The 22,258-nt window shown below is 38.9% G+C and overlaps 1 long non-coding RNA gene across 2 annotated transcripts in view; it reads right to left on the bottom strand.

Moving 5' to 3' along the window:
- Positions 1-22,258, bottom strand: part of LOC310756493 — a 100,843-nt gene that overhangs the window by 4,894 nt on the left and 73,691 nt on the right. For both annotated transcript variants that reach the window (XR_014544905.1, XR_014544906.1), the window contains 2 exons: positions 6,553-6,587; positions 1,863-1,923 (listed from right to left, as the gene is read on the bottom strand). This is a non-coding gene — a long non-coding RNA (uncharacterized lncRNA). The remainder of the gene's footprint in view (positions 1-1,862; positions 1,924-6,552; positions 6,588-22,258) is intronic.

Genomic DNA, 22,258 nt, shown 5'->3' with positions numbered 1-22,258 from the left:
TGAAGGATTAATTGGTATGTCTCTCAATGCCCTGTCTCCTAGAGGTGTAAGTTCCAGTGTTAAAAACCACAGTAATCTCCAGTTTCCCCTTCTATGCTGTGTTCTTTTAGAAATATAGACAAGGTAGTCAAAATTAGCCACTGGAGCATATTAAACAATGAACCACCATAATTAGATCACAAATGAAAAACCTCATTCCTCATAAAGCTCAAATGGGGGGAAAGTGTGAATGGTGTGACTCAGATGCTTTCATTGCCAAAATTAATTCTATTAAATCATTTACTCATTTTGAAAAAAGCAATAAAAGTTAAATTGGAAGAGCTGTGACCTTTTGTGATTGTAATTTTTAAAGTTTCCTTTTTGTTCTAACTAGGGCAGGCACGGAATTCAACATCTTGGGCCCGATTCAGATGAAACCTTGGGCCCGATTCAAAGTTTTCTCTCATCAATAGTGATCCGTTTGTAGACACAGGAGATTGTGCATTGATTGTGCCCTTATTTTCTCCCTTCCTGAATGCATGAGGGCAATTCAAATCAAGAAGGAACAATCTGGGGCATAGCACAATCTGAAAAACTTTTTATTCATTTGTTTGTCTGTTTATTAAATTTATATACTGCCCTAGGGCAGCAAACAAGTGACAAAACAATAAAAACAATTCCAGTGCAGATGCAGACTGGGAAAGAGCTCTACTTAAAAGACTGGCTGAAAGAGGAAAATATTCAGTATGTACTGAAAAGACGGCAGATACGGTGCCAAATATTTAATGGAAGGAATTCCAAATGGTAGGTGCCATGAACAGACATCCTGATAAGATGGTATCTGCAGGAGGCTCTCACATACAGCGTGCAGATATCAATTGGATATACGGTATAAGGGCTGAGGCAATCTTTTGTGTAAACAACAGGACAAGTTGCACCCTTTCCACCAGTACATGTGAGGATTTCCCTCCATTTCTCCTGCTGGGAAGATAATCAAAGTGCTGCCAGATCTGATCACTTGTCCGGGGATTGAGAAGATTGAACCCAGGCAATTTTTGTTCTCTTACAACCATCAGAAACCGAATCGAAAGTGCCATCATTTGTTCAGCAAAGGGAGCATTTCTGGATAAGAGCCATTATGCTTTTATAGGCATGACAATGAGATGTTGTTAGAAAGTCTGGCCTGCTGACAGAGAATGTTTGGCATGACCAGTTTCAGGGCTTGTTGTGGGAAGTGTTGCTTGGTACATGAAGGCAGAGAAAGATTAAAGGACTGAAGACTGGGATTTTTCCTGAGCTGGCTTTCAGAAAGAACAATAATTTTTTAAAAAAATGAAATCTGAAGGTCAACTCTTACTGATATATATAGGGTATATTTAGGTTGCCAATTCCAAATAATGATGATACAGAGGGTCTGGCCAAATAAAATCATGTTGCTCCACAGAGTGAATCTGTTGACTGTTGTCCTCACTGACTGAAAATTGGCCATCAAAATCTGGTCAGATGAAGAAAAAGGTTGGGGCAATAGACTGAAGCCATTATTGACTAAGCAAACAACTCCTGTTACATTTTAGTGAGATGCATTGGAGGGTATAAAGGTTGCAGACAAAAATCACAGAGTACAGACAAAAGCAAAAAAAGATTAATGAGCTGCCAGCTCTAACAGTGTATCTCCGTAATGACCCCATAGGTGCACCATTTGATGCAAATCAGTGTAATTTTGGAGGATGGACTTCTCATTTATCACACATGACTAAATAAGGAGATTCATTCTAATTAGGATACAATACAGGTCATCTAATAGCAGAATGATACCTGACAGGAAATGCAAGACTGACAGCAAAACTTCCTTCTCCCACTAAGAAATTTGTAATACAACTTACCTCCTGCCCTGATGTTATTACAGTGAAGGTTCTATCTGCTTAAATCAACCTCAGAGGAGATCTACAGAAATTAAATGATATGTCCACTGATTCAGGGAGTGTACCCTAAAGATGACCTAGCCAGATACAACACTGAGAGAAGATATGATTGCCATCTTCAAATATCTAAAGTGCTATCACATGGAAGATGGAACAAGCTTGTTTTTTCCTGCTCTGGAGGATAGGACCCATACTAATGGAGTCAAGTTACAAGAAAGGAGATTCCAACTAAACATCAGGAAGAACTTTCTGACAGTAAGAGCTGTTTGACAGTGGAACAGACTCCCATGAGAGGTGGTGGACTCTCCTTCCTTGGAGGCTTGCAAGCAGAGGTTGGATGGCCATCTGCCATGGATGGATGGACTATTTAATTATTGGGGAACCTTCTAGCTCTACAATTCTGTGATTACATGTTTTAAAACTGAATTTATCAAATTCGCACTATGTGAACCGAAGCACTTATTTGAACCTATCCAAATTTCGTGATGCAGTTCTTCAACCAGTATGACATAACCATACTAGTTAGTAGCATAGTTATCCAGAATAAAATATGCAATTCTATCTTTCAAAAGCCCACTTGCTGTCATTCTCTCTCTTTGCTTGACTCTTGTGAATCAAAATACAGCTATCTTTGGAATTTGCACTACACAAATACTGTATTTACAAAAAATGCATTATAGTGGAGGGAAGGCTTGTAAAAATGTGTGTATTACTCAAAACAGCATACAAAATTTGTTTTTTTTTGTGTGGGGTTTTTTATATGTAAGCCATCTTGAGTCCTGTTGGTGGCAAAGTGTGGAATGAATGAATGAATGAAGGAATAACTTATTATGAGTTCACACTAAAATGCGAATGAATTTTCATAAGGATTTTCTCAATTGCTATAGAAATGTGGGGAAACTGAATTTACAATTAGAAAAATGAGAGAGTGAAAGAAGCAAAACTGACAGATTGTTCACTCGCTAGCTGCCAGCATTGTGACACTATTTGACACGATTTCTGCACTTCTGTTAAGAGCTTGGTGTATGTGTTTGAGCCGGACTCTCATTCTGCCCCTCAAGTTCACATATAAAGAAGAATATTATGAAAGCAAAAGAATAGCAACATGAGCTAGTCATGCAAAACATTTTTTCATAATTTCTGTTATTAAAATCTTTACCTCCTGGTACTAAACCAGGAGGCAATATTGGAAGGATTAATGGATTTTTACTACATTTCGAAGTAATAGTTCTGTAATGAAAATAATACTAGAACATTAACATGGTAGAATTCATAATCTAACATTATTGCTGCAAACCTGCAAAAATAGCAGATAATAACTAGCTGCTAGCATTTGGAGCATGACAGCAAAAAACAGATAAAATGAAAAAAGTACGGGGAACAAAATGGAAGTGCTCTGGCGACAATTTCATTTCCTTGATTGGTTAGTATGGTGGTCAAAATTACCTCAGACCCTAATTTAACAGACAAGCCAAATTTCCTCAAACCTTAAGTTAACAGTGATTTATGTGAGGCTGCTGTTAACAAATGATCATTTGAATCATACACATTAAATGACTTATTCTAATTCACACAGAGAAAAGGGGAAATATATGGCTATATTCTATTCATCTATTTTCTAGTGAGAGATTATCTGATGATGTAACAATGACGTCATGTCATATAAAGAAACTTCTTCATGATACCAACCATTTAGAATGCCATATCCTAGCACATTTCATGTGGTCCTTATGCCACAAAACGTGCATTTTCAACTTGTGGACATGGAAACTGTCATGTTCTTCACTTCTTCCACAGTTCAACTCTTCCATGCTATTTGGTATTGACACGATAAGTGATAGCCTGAAGAGATTTTGACAGAGAACCCCCTGAAGGGATGTGCTGAACATAACACACCTCAGCACCTCTCCACTATTGATGGCTATTGTCACTAGGCTACAGGCAACATGAATCTCAGTTAATTGGGTTAGGAATGACTGTAAACAAAAGAAGCCATGGAAAATAAATCTATGTTATGGAAGTCGGCACAGGATTCTTGTGCGACAAATGCAGTGCCTAGTTGGGAAAGAAAACTAAATCCACTAAATATATATATATATATATATATATATATATATATATATATTTGTATCACTACATACATATTTATTGTTATTTAACCCTGCAGAGTTAAGTAAAGAATCACTTTATAAAAGACTGTCCATAAGAAATTAGATACTTTAGACAGGAGCACTTTTAGGCACTTAAAAGACTCAAAGCACAGGCCCATGTCACAAATTTGCACAAAGTTTATACATGCTCATGTGTGTGTAGGCTGCTGAGCAAATTAAAATGGACCATAGAATTATAGAACTGTAGAGTTAGAAGAGATCCCAATGGGTCATCTAGTCTAGGAATCTCAACTAAAGCATCCATGACAGATCCTCTGCTTACCAGCTGCCATATAAGCAAAGTTTTAAAATTAAATTTTAAAATAAGAGGCAATGTGGGACAGGAAATCTGTAGCCCTGGGCAAGAGGCCCAGGCCTTATCCATCATTTCCTCCAGGGGCAACCCCCTAGCAATGCACCTGTAGTATAATAAAAGGGAAAGAGTAGATATTTTAATTGAGTCCGATATACAAATTTAGATTTTCTCATACAGAACCATGTAACCCTTCCTGAACAGGACGTACTGTACACCATAAAAAGGAGACCAACCCTGCAATACTACATGCTTACTAAGAAGTAAATTGCTCAGAGGTATATAAATTTTGTGAATATTAATAAATAAACATCCAATGAGATTTACGCCCAGGTAAGTGTACATAGGATTGCAGCCTAAAGTTTTTTAGAGTATTGATAGCCATGTAGCCTTCATTTATTTATTTTAAAATATCCATAGGCCATTTTTCTTGACAAAGTTTGTTGAAGTTTCCTTACAACAATAAGAAAATAAAAACAGAATACAGTGGTACCTCAGGTTACATATGCTTCAGGTTACAGATGCTTCAGGTTACATACTGCACTAACCCAGAAATAGTACCTCGGGTTAAGAACTTTGCTTCAGGATGAGAACAGAAATCGTGCTCCGGCGGCACAGCAGCAGCAGGAGGCCCCATTAGCTAAAGTGGTGCTTCAGGTTAAGAACAGTTTCAGGTTAAGAACGGACCTCCAGAACGAATTAAGTACTTAACCCGAGGTACCACTGTATCAATAACAAAGTAATATTTCAGCCTGCATCCAAGAGCTGTACTGGAAGGAAGCTCTAAAGCATGGAGCCACCACAGAAAACATATTCTCTCTCTTCAACTCCCACCTCTCAGACTTAGGAGATGAATGACCAAACGGGCTTCAGGCAGGATGGCAAAGGTGCATGTGACCCATCAGTTGGTTCAGCTCCAAATCATCTGTCCGGTAATATTTTTTCTAAAAGTCTATACAGAACTAAAACTTGAAAACTGCTCTGATGACTGACTTTGGAGGCCTTTTCCATGTTTTGTTTTTGTTTTAATAGCACAATTACTGTGCAGCTACTGAATGTTGTATTAGATCCCAACCTATTTCTTTAAGGTTATTTTTACTCATACTTTCATCATTACATTGTTTAACAGTTTTGGAAACTTTGTCTTTTCTGGTGTGTCCCTGAACAGTATTTTCAGATGCAAATTGGATTATGGATGGGTGCTTAAATATGTCCCACCTTTCATTCCTAGCAGTACATGACGACACTACTGCTCATGTGCATTCTTGCCAATTCCTCTTTATATATTATTGTTATTGTTATTGCATATTTATTTGTACCCCCACCCTTTTCCCTGACTGGAACTTAAGGCGGCTTACAGATAAAATATGAAAGATCATGGCACCAGTCCTTTCATTAAAAGCAGTCAGTTCCCGAAAGCCTTTTGGAATAAGGTCTTCACAGCGGGTGGCACTGTGGGTAAAACCTCAGTGCCTAGGACTTGCCGATCGTATAGTCAGCAGTTCGAATCCCCGCGGCGGGGTGAGCTCCCGTCTTTCGGTCCCAGCTCCTGCCCACCTAGCAGTTCGAAAGCACCCCTAAGTGCAAGTATATAAATAGGTACCGCTTTGTAGCGGGAAGGTAAATGGCGTTTCCGTGTGCTGCGCTGGTGCTGGCTCACCAGAGCAGCTTCGTCACGCTGGCCACGTGACCCGGAAGTGTCTTTGGACAGTGCTGGCTCTCAGCCTCTTAAGTGAGATGAGCGCACAACCCTAGAGTCGGACACGACTGGCCCGTACGGGCAGGGGTACCTTTACCTTTACCTTTTACTTCACCAGCCAGGAGAAGGACAACAAGGAGAGAGCCATTCTGACTTCTCTAGTATTTTATGACTCATACAATAGGCTATGCTTCTATTTGAAAGGAACTCCATTAGGTCTTCAGGTGCAGATTCTTCAAAACTACTGAAGCAGCTGTAGAAGTTTCACCCTTTTTTGAAAACCAAGCAAACCTAAAATATAGACCATTTGTGTTCACTATTATTAACCTTGAGTTTAGAGCCCCTGTCTTCCAAATATTGCAGCTTTAGAGTGCTGAGTCTCGTTTTCAAGCTCTTAATTTGACTTTCGGACAAAACTGAGTTTTTAATTTTCCGCCTCAGTAGCTCATTTGCTGGTACGGAGAAGAGAAATGGGCTTTGAAAACTCACCTTCAATTTTTTAGATGATCAAAGAAGTGTGGCCCCTGCAACAAAATGTACAATGTATTATTTGGGTGTGCAGATGTATGTGTGTGTTTGAGTTATCCAAGCCTGTAGCTGAAAGGGCTGAAACACAAAAATCAGCATTGCAAGGGGGAGTCCCTGATCTACTTTGGAGCTTGCCTTAGGTGCAACATTTATTTAAGGTTTCGTTTTTACATTTGAAAATGCAGCCAATTTTTATGCAAGAGAACAAAACACAGGACCTCCGTTTGTGATGGATTTGGCTGAGGAGGGTACATAAAGGAGCAATGTAAGCAAATTGGCCTTTGCTGCAGTCTGAGAGTGATAGTGGATTTTTGACTGGGAATCACAATGGGCCTCAGCTCTTTCTCTGACCTACAATATCAATAATGGATTACATGGCAGGGTTGCTGTAGACTAAACTCTCTCAGTGTATCCCCTCAACCTGCAATTGGCAGGGAAGTCTTATCCATAAGGGCATATGGGCAACTTGCCTCACCAAGTCAGGCTCCCCTACAGGCCCTCCCCCCCCCCAATATGGCACTTTATCTGCTTCTACTCTTGAGGTTGCTCTGGCTATCAACCTTCTCCTTAGTTCAGAGTTTCCCAAAGTGGTCAATATTGACCTGCTGGGGTTGATGGGACTGTGCAGGGACTGAACAAAGATTTGGAAATTAAAAGGGAGTCAAAAGGGCCTGGGGTAGAAAAGAAATTTATGATTAGTACAAAGTATAGAAATTTATATAGTACAAAGAATTGAATTAAGAACTATGAGACTTAGAAATAAAGGACATGGGCATTTGCAGAGCATTATCTCCCTTGCCAAAGTATTTTATAAAATGATTCCACAATACAACAGTATTCTCAGACCATGCTGCTTCCTTTAAAAAAATGAAAACTGTATATAGGTGCAGTTTCACTTTTTAAACAATTACTTTTTTACAGTTTCAAAAGAATAATTCTGACATCCCTGCTTCCCTCCCTCAAAGATATAAAAGCAAGCTGCCTTTTCCAAGGAGCTTTTAAGAAAGCTTTGGAGCTAGGCTTCTGAACTGCAATCCCTGCCCCCACTCCTTGCTGCTTTACAAGGTTGCTATTTTAAGAAGTTCTCAAAACCATATTTCAAAAAAATATGAGATTCTACTTAGTAATAGTACAACAGTTGCTTCCGGTGGTGCACCATCAATGATTGGCAGGTACAGTAGATTTTCAGCTTTTCTGAAGAAGAGTGATGTGCACACTGTACATTGTTTCCTGCATAGACAGCATCTTGTTGCAAAAAAAACAAACCAAAACCTTCAGCAGAGAGCTTCTAAAAGTTTTGAAAGTGCATATCAAATCAATCAACAAGATGTTTCTATATTTTTAGCTGTTCCTATATTATCTGTAAGCCACAGTGAGTGCCTAACGGAGGAAAAGGCAGAGTATAAATAAATATATAACATATATAACAATATATATAATATTGAGAAACTAATTTCATTACAAAAATAAAAACTCATTGCACATTGATTCTGCATTAACCTACAGTGTGACCGTTTTGGTTCTCTCCATTTCTCTCTTTTATTTCAATCTGAAATTCAGTTCTCCACATTTCTACAGCAATTTGTAATTAAAAAAAAAATCCCTCATGAAAATTCATCAGTATTTTAGTGCGAATTTCTCCAATTTTTGCACGCATTTTTGACTAATATGCAGAGTTTTGCAAGCATGGCAGCTGAATACTCCTGCACTGCGGAGTGTTGGACAAGATGAACTTCCGAGTCCCATCCAACTCTATGATTCTGTGCTTCTATAAACATGATTTGGCTGGGGAGCTGCGTAGGAAATTTGGGAAATTTCAAAGTATGGCAGTGTTTGGGTTTGTTAAATGTGGACTGAATTAAATTTATTTCCCACCCCTACCTCTAGCTTGCCCTGCTGTGTAGCAGGTGGTGTGCTGTTGTGCTGAAGGAAACATCTTCTTATCAAAGTTAGTAGAAGTTCTGTAATGCTAACCAACCATTGCTACACCCAAAGCTTCTCAGACTAGGAGAAGAGAGAGAAGCTTAGCATAACATACTAAGGGAGTGTGTTCCTCTGCATCCTCAATTGCTGGAAACAAAATCAATGCCTCTCTCATCTTGCCCACTCCATAGATTCCAGGAGGCATATCATTCTGTTCCCTGTGCAGTATAAGCTTTATAAGCAATGCACATTTTATGGAATAGAGATAAGGATAATTGGCCACAATAGCACAGATTTGAGAAAATATAAATACATTATGCATCATGAAACATCATGAGCTTTGCACTACGTTAGAAGAGTCTATTTCTCCTGAAATATCTGCTGAGGTTTTGTTTCTGGCTTTATGAATAAAACCCTTTTGGGTTTGCAGGTTAATGCAGAGCTGGAAGAATCCCCAGTGAACTGGTCACTGAAGTATTCAAAATGTGATGCTGGTATCTAGAAGCAGAGATGAATACAGGAAAATTTTGTTTCCAGGCATACTGTAGAAATGTAATCTCAAAAGCAGAATCGCTGAGAAAATCAGCTGAAAATAAGTTGACCGTGCGCATTTTGTGAAAGGGTCACCTATAGCTTCTGACTTCAGTGGTCCAGAAGCAAGGAAACTGACCAGCAAGCTGTCTTCCTAATTGCCCTGCTTATCAGAATCCTTGGTTCAAAAACCACTTTATAGGAGTTAAGTCAAGCATTATCACTCCTCTACCACTAAGAAATCCTGGGAAATGAGGTGATAATATGATCAGAGGCTACAGGTGACTGTTTCATCCTATGGTAACACATGCCACAGAGTAAACTCCAAGGCTATGCTACAGTTGGAAGAAACAGTGATTCAACCTACGGTAATTTTTTTTTAATGTACCCAGTAATACAAGGAGAAACTGTTTCATAAAATGGCTCTCCTCTGATTTTCTTTCACCAAATGACTCCTCAACAACAAACCTCATTGAATTTGGGACTTATTTCTGATTACACATGCATAGGATTGCATTGTTAATCTCTGAACCACACACACACACACACACACACACACACACACACACACACAAATCATGGACACTTTTTAAATATTTGAAGTGTTCAAATAAAGTATCTTCATAGTTCATATATCAGATACATAGATATATTTACCTGAATGTCTTTCAAAAAGCCAAACAGCAAGCATGGTCAATTTAAAAATAGGGTTCCACACAATGGCAAGCTATGATCTGATGTCCCTCAAGACGGACATTTTTGAGGAGATATATTCTGCAGCATGTTCTTGATGCAGTAATAATGCATTAGTGGTGGATATTGGACCATCTGCACATCATTTTATTTTGTTAGTTATTATGCAACACTTCTCCATTGCTACTATATTATTTCTGACTGGAGGAGCTATAACACAACAAAAGCAGTGGGGGAGGCATGACCACCAGAAGATTAGTGAAATGAAAAATTATGAGAGTTTAGCAAGAAATTACAGGATATGCACTGGTTGGAAATGAAGCAGTGTGAATGCCCCCAAACCTTTGCAGGCACAAACAGTATTGATAGTAGGGTTGTACATGACCACCACAATAGCATCATGGTCACAAAACATCATGAATGCAAAATAAAAAGGATGTCTGAAGCGGCCCTTTGTATTTTTAACAGGTCTGTTTCAATCATTGCCCTGTCTTTGGAATGTTGTTTTATTCTAATGTGCCTTTCAAATAAAAGGATGTTCAACAGCTCTCCACTACAAGGCTGGCCAAAGTGAGTGACAAAGCAGGCAGGCATTTTGTATATCAGCAAACATTTTAAATTGCCCAACTAAAAAGGAAAAAAACTGAGTAGGACTTTCTAGAAAAAGCAAGATGGCAGCTGCTCCAATTCTCTTGCCCCCCAAAAATAATTTCACCTCATACACAAAATATACCTGAAACAAAGCTGATATTGGGGTGGGTGAAGCAGCTAAAAAATAGTCTCTGTCAATTTGGTACAGTCCTGGCTGTTACCTTGCAGTTCCTGGTTATCAGAATCTTAGTTACATTTAAGATTATAAAGTTAATTAAGCTTATAAAGTTATCAGGACTGCATTCTACACTCTTCCGTTAGTTCTGATATCCCTTCACCAAGTTTTCTTCATAGTTTAAGTTCAGTTTTCCAAGAAATAAAAATATATATAAAAGTATAGTTGTTTGAAGTACTGATTTAATATTTATTATAGTTGGAGAGCCAGAATGTGGCAGAATTTTGTATTTTTGTTTTAAATAAAATGTATATTCTCGCCAAGGTAAGTCTTTCATTCATGTTCTAGATATAGGAAACACAAAAAACCAATTTTAGAGTCACCTACAAAAATGGCTGCACATCCTATTTGCTAAAATGCAATTGCTACAATACAATATAGTTTATTGCTTTTAACTCTCCTGTGGTAAGAGGTGGAGAAACATCAAGTTACCATTTGCCAGTAATAGTTTCTGATTCAGCATATATTCCTCAGTAAAATGGCTACAAGGCTTGACATTTGCTAGGCATGTGTTTCTTCTCATGGGGTTCTGTCATAAACACTTGGGAAATTTTGTAGCTTAATTTTTAGCTTTATGAATAGTCATGCTGTTTCCTTTTAGCCCTGGACCTTCTTAAGAGCTTGGCAGCTTGGCAGCTGTCATTCACAGAAGAAATAGGCCTAGGTAGATAGAGATTACAGTGTGGAGAGGAAACCCCTCACAATGGTTTGGGTCTAAACTTAGCCTATTGTAATTTTATTTTCATTGTTACTATATAACTAAAATAGTTATACTATATAACTAAAATAGATAGATGACAGATATAGATATAGATGACAGATATAGATATAGATAGATAGATATAGATATAGATATAGATATAGATATAGATATAGATATAGATATAGATATAGATAGATAGATGCATTCAAGAGTGTGGGTGCAATGCAAAACATATTGAAGGAAGAATTATTATACGGCAAGGACATTATTTATGCAGCTTCAGTTCTTTCATTGTATTTCACAGCAGAATACCAATGTATTGTGGGATTTTCAAAAGTTCCAGTTTTACCAGATCCACAGCTGTGCTATGTCCTTTACCTAAAAGAAAATTTGATACAGCCTTTGCTATTGAAGCCCATATGAAAGCCATTGGGAGATTGGCTTCTGCATTTCACTGACATCAATGGCAAAAAAATCCTACTGTCTGAGATAGTCTAATCTAGATTGTCCGATATCTTTACATCATAGCTCCAGCAATTACCAGACATGTATTTTATCAGAACATCCCAGCTTTATAGAAGAGAAAATTATATCACAGCTTCAGTATGTGTTTTTATTGGTGGTGGTGGTGGGGTTATTCAACCATTCCACTCCCCAACTTATATTTGAATACTTGTAGGTTCCGATTCTGACCAGCTTTGTGTTAGTAGAAAGGAATTGCTTGCTGTGGCTGAACAATGTTATGATAAAAGTAATGTCAACTGAGTGATCTAATCAGGGTTCAAATTTCTGCAACACAGTGGATCAGGGAATAAAGTGTAACGAGTTACAAAGACCGCGGACTCCAGATTCTGAAACTAATTAGTTGGTTTACTGATGTACAACGCTTCATTTAATGAATATTATTTTCAACTGGAGGCATATGAGCCAACTCCTAGGGGCCGAGGGGTCTCTGATCCCACCAATAAAATATTTGAGGGGACCGGGGGCCAAAAAATTAATGGACATTGCCATTCAAATGGTATGAATGTACCGCATCATGTGATTGATTATGCAGGGGTGTGCTTACCTGCCCCCACAATATTTTATTCAAGTTGGCACCCCTGTATGGAGAGTATTGATATTCTGAACATTGAACAAAAACACAGCAACACAACGGTCTGTAAGATAGCTATGTAATACTTAGAAAGGAATATGGTACCCAGTGTTAATCATTCTTGGAGCAGACCCATTGAAATGAATGGACCACAGTCATGTCCATGCATTTCAAAGGGCCTACTCTGAGTACAACTAAAAGTGAGATTCAATCCATGGATTCAGACTGGCATAAGATCATTGTAATCCACTGACAAAACAATCCATCTGATTAATTTGAATCTTAGGCTTGCTATTTCCTGCTGTGACTGAAGATCTGAAGTTTCATCCACCACATGTAGTTATGAAATAGAATTTCCGATTTTCATAAAGTACTTAGCATTTGGGAATAAAAATCATAGATACCCAGCCAGATCTTGGAGGGAACACACAAAGAAGAGCCAGACAGGTAGGGGAGAGAAACAAACAAACAGAGACAGAGAGAAAGATTATCTGTGTATTTTTTATATTGCTCATTTTCATAGTTGAAGCCATGTAAGATACAGGCTAGAGTTATACATAGCCTAACTAGCAGAAAGTGTAACTGGGACTCCTGCTTTTACAACATTTATTTATTAAGACTGTGGTCATGTTAACTCTTTCCAGCTATTTCTTCAGAACATTTCAACAATGTTTAGAATTCCACATCCATTGTGACATGGCTTTAGCATCTTATTATGCTGATAATAGGATGTACGTGAAGCATCATCTATCAGTTGTGTCAGACATGTAAAGGCATCTCTTTTGCCTAGGCTTTACCTGACCCATAAGACTGGACCCTGCTATTAATAGATTTTTGTTTTCACTCTCAGTTTTTCTGCTTTCATTTTTGAACACCACTTAAGAGATTTTAAATATAAAGTTGTTTAGAAATACTTTTAAACAAAGAACAATGTTTTCCAAGATGCCCAAGCATCACTGGACTGTCCCATGAGGGACTATTGCTGTGATTGCTCAAAAGTGTCAAGTGTCAAACTGTGTCCTGTATCAAACGGATACAGGATGTAGCATTTTCCATTGAAATTATACAGGGTGGGTAGGCATCACATACTTCAGTGGCTGTGTGAATTTTTACATTGCCCTTCAGTGGCATCCAAGCAAGAAATTAATCTTCTGGATCTATAATATCTTTAAAGCGGTTGTCCTGTCATTCTATGTTCTGTCAGTATTTGCATACCTTATACACTCACATCATTGGCTTTTACTTTGTGGGGGGGGAGATAAGGAAAGAGCAAGCTGAAGTATTTTCTTGCTTTTTTGCGGTTTCTGCCATTAGCACTAATTGACATTTATTGCTTGCTATGTCACTTCAAAACCTATTTAAGATTTCTATTGTTCTCTGTGCCACTTAAATGGAAAACCATTTAGGGCTTCTAACGGAGTAATAATTATCTTGGCACTCCTAGTCCAATCACGATACCATTGCTACTCTGTGCTCTGTTCCCAGCTTGGAGAATGATATTAATCAATGAGGGATAAAGATTTAGGCTTAGCTTTATAACAAGGTGCACCAAATAGCTCATCTTTTTTTTAAAAAAATAACTGTTTCCCCACATTCTTTAACGCTGGTTGCTTTGTCACCCTCTCCTTATTGATTCTTGCATCTTGTTAAGCATTTTCTGAACCAAAGAATTAATGAACCAGCAGGACAGCTGCTGCCTTTTCAGACCGGTATTTGCATTTTAATTCTTCAACTTTGGTTTTAATCATAACTGGGTTGCGATAAATTGGTACTCTAGAAACAACTTCTGGATTTCTTCACTTTCTAGACAGTGTAGGGAGCTGCTCTTCAACTAGAAAGGGTTTATTTAAAGAATGCAGATACACCAAGCCCTGGAGGTACATCAAAGACCTCATTGGCTTCCTAGGAAGCACTGTTTCCCATGAGTAGAACCAAGCTACGTTTGATGTTTACTCCACAGCTTGCCTCTGAGTGAAAACCTTCACCACCACACACCACACATTGGAGAAGAAAGGTTACAGTATGCTATGAAGTAAGCGTCACATGTAGCATGGCCTTTTGTGAAGCTCTTTCACAGAGCCCTGTTCAGGCATTCACCATATGTGAATGATCGCATGGAGAGGGAAGAATTAGGGTTGCTTCTTGTGGTCTCACCACCAGCCTCATGCATGCCTGGGGGAGGAGGGCATTTGTATGGAGCCTATGCGAATACACCTGAATGCCCACAGACTGCCATATCTGCCATCTGTACGCTAGCTAAAAAGATTGCACATACAGGAGCCTATATGTGTTTGAGTGTACATGCATAGGCTCTGAGCAAACAGGGGTCCTGAACACATGGTAGACTGGGGAGAGCTGGGCACAATTTTTCCACGACCAACACATACAACCTCAATTCTATATGGATGAATGCCAGAACACTGATACTGTGATTCAAGAGCCTGTTGTACACCTGAGACTTTTGAAGAGTGCATAGTACCCTATGGGTATGATGTTATGAACCATTTCCCAAAACTAAAGCGAAAATGGAAGGCCACAACTGCATGTACATTTAGAGCCCATGCAGCTTTGGATTATGGTTAACATGTTTAGGAGCTTAATGTGAGATGTTAACAGCCAAAATGGTTGCATTTCAGGATGAATGGACTGCTGCTCTGCTGTTTGAGCCTATGGGTCATGAATCTCACTTCAGCTTCTGTGCAAAGCTCTACTTCTGAGTAGGATACTGTACAAAGAGCAAGATCAACTGCACTGAAGACAATTACTGCATTGTCAGTACAGGGAATTGCATTGTCAACACAGGGAAGAAAGTTCAGCAAAAGCAAATACAATTCATATTGAACATGGCGTACATTTTAAGGGAAGTGACATAACTCAGTGGTAGCAAACATGTGCTGCAGGCAAAAGGCCTTAAGTTAAATCACTAGTATCGCAGTGTATGGCTGGGAAAGACTTTTGTCTGAAACTCTTGAGAGCTCCTGCCAGACAGTGTAGAGAATACTGAGATAGATGGACCAGAGACCTGAATAATTCTGCTTCCCACGTTCCTGTTAGAGCAGGGGTAGGCAATGTGGTGTCCTCCAGATGTCATTGGACTACAAATTCCATCATCCCTAACCATAAGTCATGCTAGGTGGAACTGAAAGAAGTTGAGAGTCCAATAACATCTGGAGGGTTCTATGTTGGTTACTGCTGGAGTAGAGTCTCTAGCGTTCTGTTTATGTGCAAGCAGTTTCCTCAAATCCTTTCAGATACAGACAAGAGCAATCTTGCCCTTATTTTGTTCCTCCTGCTATTTGCAGTAACAGCTGCAGGGGCCCATACCCTAAACACAGGTGGGAAACCTGTTGCCCTGCACATTTTGTTGGCTTTCAAAGCTCATTAACCCCAGCAAGCATGGCCAATAGTTGGGGGTGATGGGAGCTGTAGTCCAGAAACATTTGGGATTCCCTAGGTTCCCCATTCCTGCTCTGGCCACTACACCAAGGCGGGCTAACCTATGTCCCTCCAGATGTTGTTGGACTACAGCTCCTATCACCCCTGACTACTGCTGGAACATCATTTTATGTTCTATTACAAAATGCTATTTAATTTATGAAAATCAGCCTATGTGTAAAGTAATGACCATTTCACGCTGTTTTGTATAGACACTCACCTGTCATTTTAATACTTTGTACACTGGCAAGTTTTTGTGACCTAGAATTTACCACTTAACACCTCAAAGAATACATCTTGGTATTACCTGTTTTAAAACCTCTAGATTTCTTGCTAGGGATACCTGAGGAATTCAATCTTTCTGAATTCTGATATGAATTGACCTGATTTGCACATCTTGGATGAATGAACCAATCAGAACTTACAGCAGGATTCACCTAACAAGCCCCACCAGCAGAAGTCGTGTGCAATAGGGCTTTCTCTCCTTTCCTCCACCTTGAAATTGGTTCAGGGGGGTAATGAGAACCCCTATGTCAGGACTGGTCTTCCCTGACACCCTAGAACAGTGCACACAGTGAAGAGAGGGGGAATCATTCCATCTGGCAAACGGAAATGCTTGGGCAGATGGGACATTCATGGCATGATGTTGAATTCCATTCTACCAGCTTCTGCCCTTTTTGAATGTTCTGATGCGGTTCTTGGCTCAAAAAAATAATATTGCATGATAGCCAACATGAGTCATACTTACATGCATTTATATGCAGATTTTTTTAAAAAAAGACAACTAAAAATTGCAAATTAACATAGACATGGGACAGAATGAACTTACAGATGAGGAAAAGCAAAAGTGACATGGAACAGAAATAAATTGATTCCTACAGCTCCTCGTTTTCCAGTGCTTTGATCTCCTCAACAATGTAATTGCACGATGTGTTTTTAAGCCAAAAAACAACAAGATCAGATCCTCAGCAAGCATTACTGAATGTAATTTCCTTGCAATAAATGAGGCTCTTTGCTTTTCCGGAAATTTTGCTGTCCACGTTGCAAAGAAAACATTACAGAATTAGATTGTATACTCACGGGCATATTTAAAATACTAACGTTTTTCAAACTGCGTGATTGTATATGATGCTTTTATTGGGGATAAACTCTCTACATTATAGGCAGAAATATTAATCAGTGACAAATACGAAATAATCAGTGTTGTCATTTCAAAAATAATGTATCTCGTTTTAAACTGAAGCAGCTAAGGTGGCGGGCATGAAAAATGCAATGAGAATAACCTAGAGCAACCAGGATTGAGACAACTGGTCTGATTTTAATCAAAACATTTATTAAACTTCAGAACACAGCACCATCTTATATTGTGGTGGGGGGAAATTTCATTACTTTGTCAATGCTATTTACAAGACTCTAGCTTCACAAGGAAACTAAGAATGATTGGTCTCTGTGCTTCAGGCCATCTTGAATTCTGCAAATGATGGGACTGTGAAATTCCACTATAAATTGATACTGCAAATGCATATGCCTTAAGAGAAAGAAACCCCACAGTTATTCCTGCTATATTCACAGCATCAGTAGTCATCACTCGACATTACCATCTCTTGGACGGTCACTCTGATATGACAGCTAACTATTATTATAACGTACAATCACTCTGCTATATAATATATTAGATAAGCATTAGGCTGAATATTTAGGCAGCTTCTGTTTAATCAAAACTGATGTAAGCTATTACAGGAGTCAGCATATATCAAACAAAACTCACTATTGAAGAATTGGAAACTGAAATATCAAAGCCGCTTTCTTTTCTCAGGGGCAAAGCCATGGTAAATCTTAAGGAACGTTCCACTGATTTCACCCATTTGTCCATTTTTATTTTTATTTTTGTTCATATGCTCTTAAAGCAGGGGTTGGCAACCTTTCTGGGCCAGTAGGCACATTTAGAATTTTGAGAAAGGGTTGTAGGTGACAGGCACAAAATGGCACATGTGAGAGTGTGGCATAACACAAAATGGCTGCCATATCTGAAGGAGAACAAATAAGAGGCCCAGAAAATAATATGAGGAAGCCTCCATCAATGGGGAAAAAAAGCACCACACACTTCTTTTTTTACCAAAAAAAAAAAAACTCAGCAGCACTACTTGCCCACAGAGAAGCTCTTTGTGTTTCTCCTCTGCTCAGAACTGAAGGGACGGTGGCTGTCCAGTCCTGGCCAAAAATGCCATGTGGCCAAGTTCACAAATGCATACATGAACTGAGCAGGAAGAACAGTCTCTCATGCATTGTGGATTTTTGAGGGGATCTTTACTGAGACTTTATGTGGGTGCCATGTGAGGCACTGCCACGTCCCCAGAAGGCTTCTTTAGCCTTCTCCTTCCCACCCTTTACTATTATCAATAAAGCTGTTTTGTTCAGATGTGTTCTATATATTCCCTGAACCCCAAAATTTATGCTGCTTGTTTTCTTGTTTGCTTTTAAACTGATTTTATTATGTCTGTGAGCCACCTGGAAGGGATGTCCCAAATAGGGCCAGATTACAGCAAACTAATATATATATATATATATATATATATATATATATATATATATATATATATATATAAACACTCCCAGATAAGATTACTGTATTTTTCGCTCCATAAGACGCACCAGACCACAAGACGCACCTAGTTTTTGGAGAAGGAAAACAAGAAAAAAAATATTCTGAATCCCAGAAGCCAGAACAGCAAGAGGGATCGCTGTGCAGTGAAAGCAGCGATCCCTCTTGCTGTTCTTGCTTCTGGGATAGCTGTGCAGCCTGCATTCGCTCCATAAGATGCACACGCATTTCCCCTTACTTTTTAGGAGGGGAAAAGTGAGTCTTATAGCGCAAAAAATACGGTATTTCTCTCCCTTTTATACAGAAGGACAGCAGTATGGTTCATTTTCAAGACTGGTCCGTCCAAAAAGATGCAACGTCCAGCTTGTATTTCACATGAGAAAATTTGATAACATTCACAGTCAAAGCCTTTATGGATTTACAGTTTCATGTAATTATGGATCGTATCATCACAACTTCTAGTCATTGTTCTACTGTATCAGCACATGCTGGATACTCCAAACTTGAAACACTTTGCTGGTGCAGCTTCAAATCCACAGTGATCCCACCTCCAGCTTGGAGCTGGAGACACAAGAAGGCTTCTTATGACTCTGCACTTACACTTGCCAACGGCAGAGCTGAAACAAATTCCAGGTTTCAGATGAACTCAAGGGAGCGTTGGGGTTTGTTTCCTCTTTGCTGGGTTCAGAGGGACCCTCACTCTTCAGAGAGTAAGATTATCAAACCCTCAGTATAGGGATTATACTGGAGAGAGTTTAAAAGTGGCATACCGGCATGTGCAAATAAGAGATACAAAAGAACCAGGGCTGTGAATCTGGTCAGATACCCAGACCAAAGAAATTTCTATGCTGCAAACTTGGTTCTTCAGCTTGAGAAAAGAAGTATAAAAACAAAAAAGATTACCATTTCATGTTTTGCATAACATTATTCTACAAGGGCTACAATTCCCCTTTTCCCTGTTTACCATGTGGCTTGGGAGGGATTTGCATGAACATTGATGCTAGGCGATTGCACCTAGAGGGGAGAAGATGCCCCACAGCAGCACACCCAAACCAGCAGAGGCTTTAGAGTGGGGATAGATGGACCTGTCAATTCTGGGTCTCTCATTTTCCAATCCTGAATTTGGTTTTCCACATTTCCTCAGCAATCTGCTATTATTATTATTATTATTATTAAAAACACTACATGAAAAATTCACTGTATTTCACTGTGAATTGTTCCTAGAATAATTGCCCAATTTTGACTAATGTACATGCTTTTGCAAGCAATTTCTCATTTTATGTTTGTATGTTATTTTATGCTCTCTTTCCCCTAATATATGCATATTATATATATTTATAATTCTACAGTGTTTGGTTGCAGAAATGTGTTACAAAATTCAGACACCTGCGAATTTCAAAGGCTAGCTTGTGTGCTTCACTTCTCATATTGTTACAGAGAAAGTGTAGCTAAGGCAGGCTCACCTGTAAATGTGAACTGAATCTAATTTCTACCCCAGCCACACTTCAGAGTAAAAAGAAAACCACACCTCTAAACTGGAGATCTGGAAAGAAGAATGTTTCCATTTTATCAATGATTCCTGTTCGATTGCCCATATCTTCCTCATAAATTAGAATCTACAAACTATACTCGCTGAACTCAGGAAAAGAAAGCAAACTGATCACAATAAAAGTGTCTTCTCCACTAAAATAATAACAGCCTGAAGACCGCATATTTCTTCTGGCTGAGATGAAGCCTTTGCTTTTGTATGTGCAGTTACTATTTTGAACCCATTACCTCTGTTTACTGCATAGATCCAATCTACGGTATTACCTTGCTCAGCTTCAGTTTTGTTTCCCCCCTAGGCGGCTCCACAGTTATAATGGTTTTCTTTTTTTAATTTATTGGCTTTGCCATCAAGGACTTTTCAAATTGCTGTTGCCGTTATTTGCCACCATAATACCCCCTCCTTACTTAATTACATTGTTTTATTTCCAGATCAGAAACTTTATTGTCTGTTTAGAGGGTTGTGTTGTGTTGTGTTGTGTTGTGACACACTTTACTGACTTCCAAGTTTTGTTGTCTCTTTTCTGCCATTTTAGTTTAGGTTGTCTCTTTATCAGAGTGAAAGAAACAGATCACCTAGAACCAGAAGGAAAGTGAAACATATAAATAAAAAGTAAAATATGCTAGGTTCAATCCATCTCACTCTGTGGAGATTAACAGGGGTACCTAACCTACATCAGTTTAGGGATCTGGATCTGGATTATTTACCACATGTTATAATTAATACACTTGGATGGCTTGACTAACACATTCTTGTTTATTATTAATAATATTTTTCTTATTATTTAAATGTCTATAGCCCATCCTTCATCAATACTGGTATCAGGGAGGGAGTCAACATGAAAAAAATTACTCAGTAAGTTTATACATGAACATCAGTAAAACAATAAGGAGACCCATCAAAAAGAGGCAGATAAAAAGAGCAAATAAGGCTTTAACAGTAAGAACCCTTAGATTGCTTGAGGAAACAAATAGTTGTAACTGGAAAGATAGCAGCATTGGGGCCTTGACAACTTTGTCAAGAGAGAGTATTCCACAAACAGGGTGCCACCATGAAAAAGGCTGTGTCACACATCTCCCTGAAATTAGTCATTCCCACCAGTGGAACACAGAGAAAAATAACAGAGCAGGATATTGTTTATTGTCACTATTCCATGGAGTTTCCACATCGTCAATAGTCACTTTAGGAATAGGTAGCAGAGGAAGGTTTATGTGAAATGAGGGGAAAGCACATACTGAATTACTAGTATGGTGTGTAAGGGCCAGTTGCACTTCATAATCACCACGTGGCAGTTGCAAGGGATAGATGTTTCCATTCACTGAACCAGTTATGATTATTTTGCCACAATCCTAAACTCATGTTTTACAGTAGCGGCCATTCTGCAGTACCATCACAAAGGCTTTCAAGAGCTACTACACACTGCCCATGCACTAAGCAGGGAGCATTTCATCACATGCCAATTATAAATTCAGCTCACCAAGTCTCAAATCACATTTCAGCCCACTCCCAGGATGGATCCCAAACCCTGGGGAACAGTCACTGCTCCCTATTCCTAGGGAAACCTAGGGTAGATTTACACTCGTGGTTTACAACATAAAGAAAGGGTTAAATAATGGTTTTCGTAACATATAGAGGGACACATTATGTTCTGCCTCTAGTGTTCATAATGTGTTATTAGAATGTGACACCAGAAGGCGCTGCAGAGCAACCAGCAACGCTTTGACAGAAGAAAACCCACATCAAGGTAAGAAAAACGTTTTAATTTGCAAGTATGACCTGTGACATTTTAGAACGATATATATAATATCGTTTTAATAACGTTAAACAGGTCAGTGTAGACCCAGCCCTAGTCAGAGAAAGGAACTGTAAGGATGTTACTGCCACAAGGGCATGACCCAAAAGTACCTGCTGCAGCGCCCTTCCTGAGACTAAGGAGGTTTGGGTCTGGGATTTGGTCTGAACCAGAAACCTCAACAAGCAACTGCCTAGGAACCCCTACAGTGCTGTGTGTTCGATGGGAAAAAGACGGGTTCCAAATGAATAAATGCAAAATGTATAGACTATTCTGAATAAATAAACCAGCCAAATATCTTAGCAATTGATACATTCAGTCTGTAGTAGTACAGTAGTACGTTCCATCTTTCTAGTAAACCTTTAAAGCTGAATCATACACAGAAGTTAGAACGATTATGTGGCTATGCCAGACCTGCTAGAATTCCAAGCACTGTTGTTTACCCGATACATTTGTGATATATTTAAGTCAGGCTCATGCTGCCAGCCCCTCTTTGGCACGAAAACATCTCTACCATTCG

This window comes from Podarcis filfolensis, assembly GCF_964270895.1.
Source record: "Podarcis filfolensis genome assembly, chromosome: 1".
NCBI classification, from domain to species: Eukaryota; Metazoa; Chordata; class Lepidosauria; order Squamata; family Lacertidae; genus Podarcis; species Podarcis filfolensis.
Note: the sequence above shows the minus strand (reverse complement) of the source record. Positions and strands in the feature narration are given on the sequence as shown.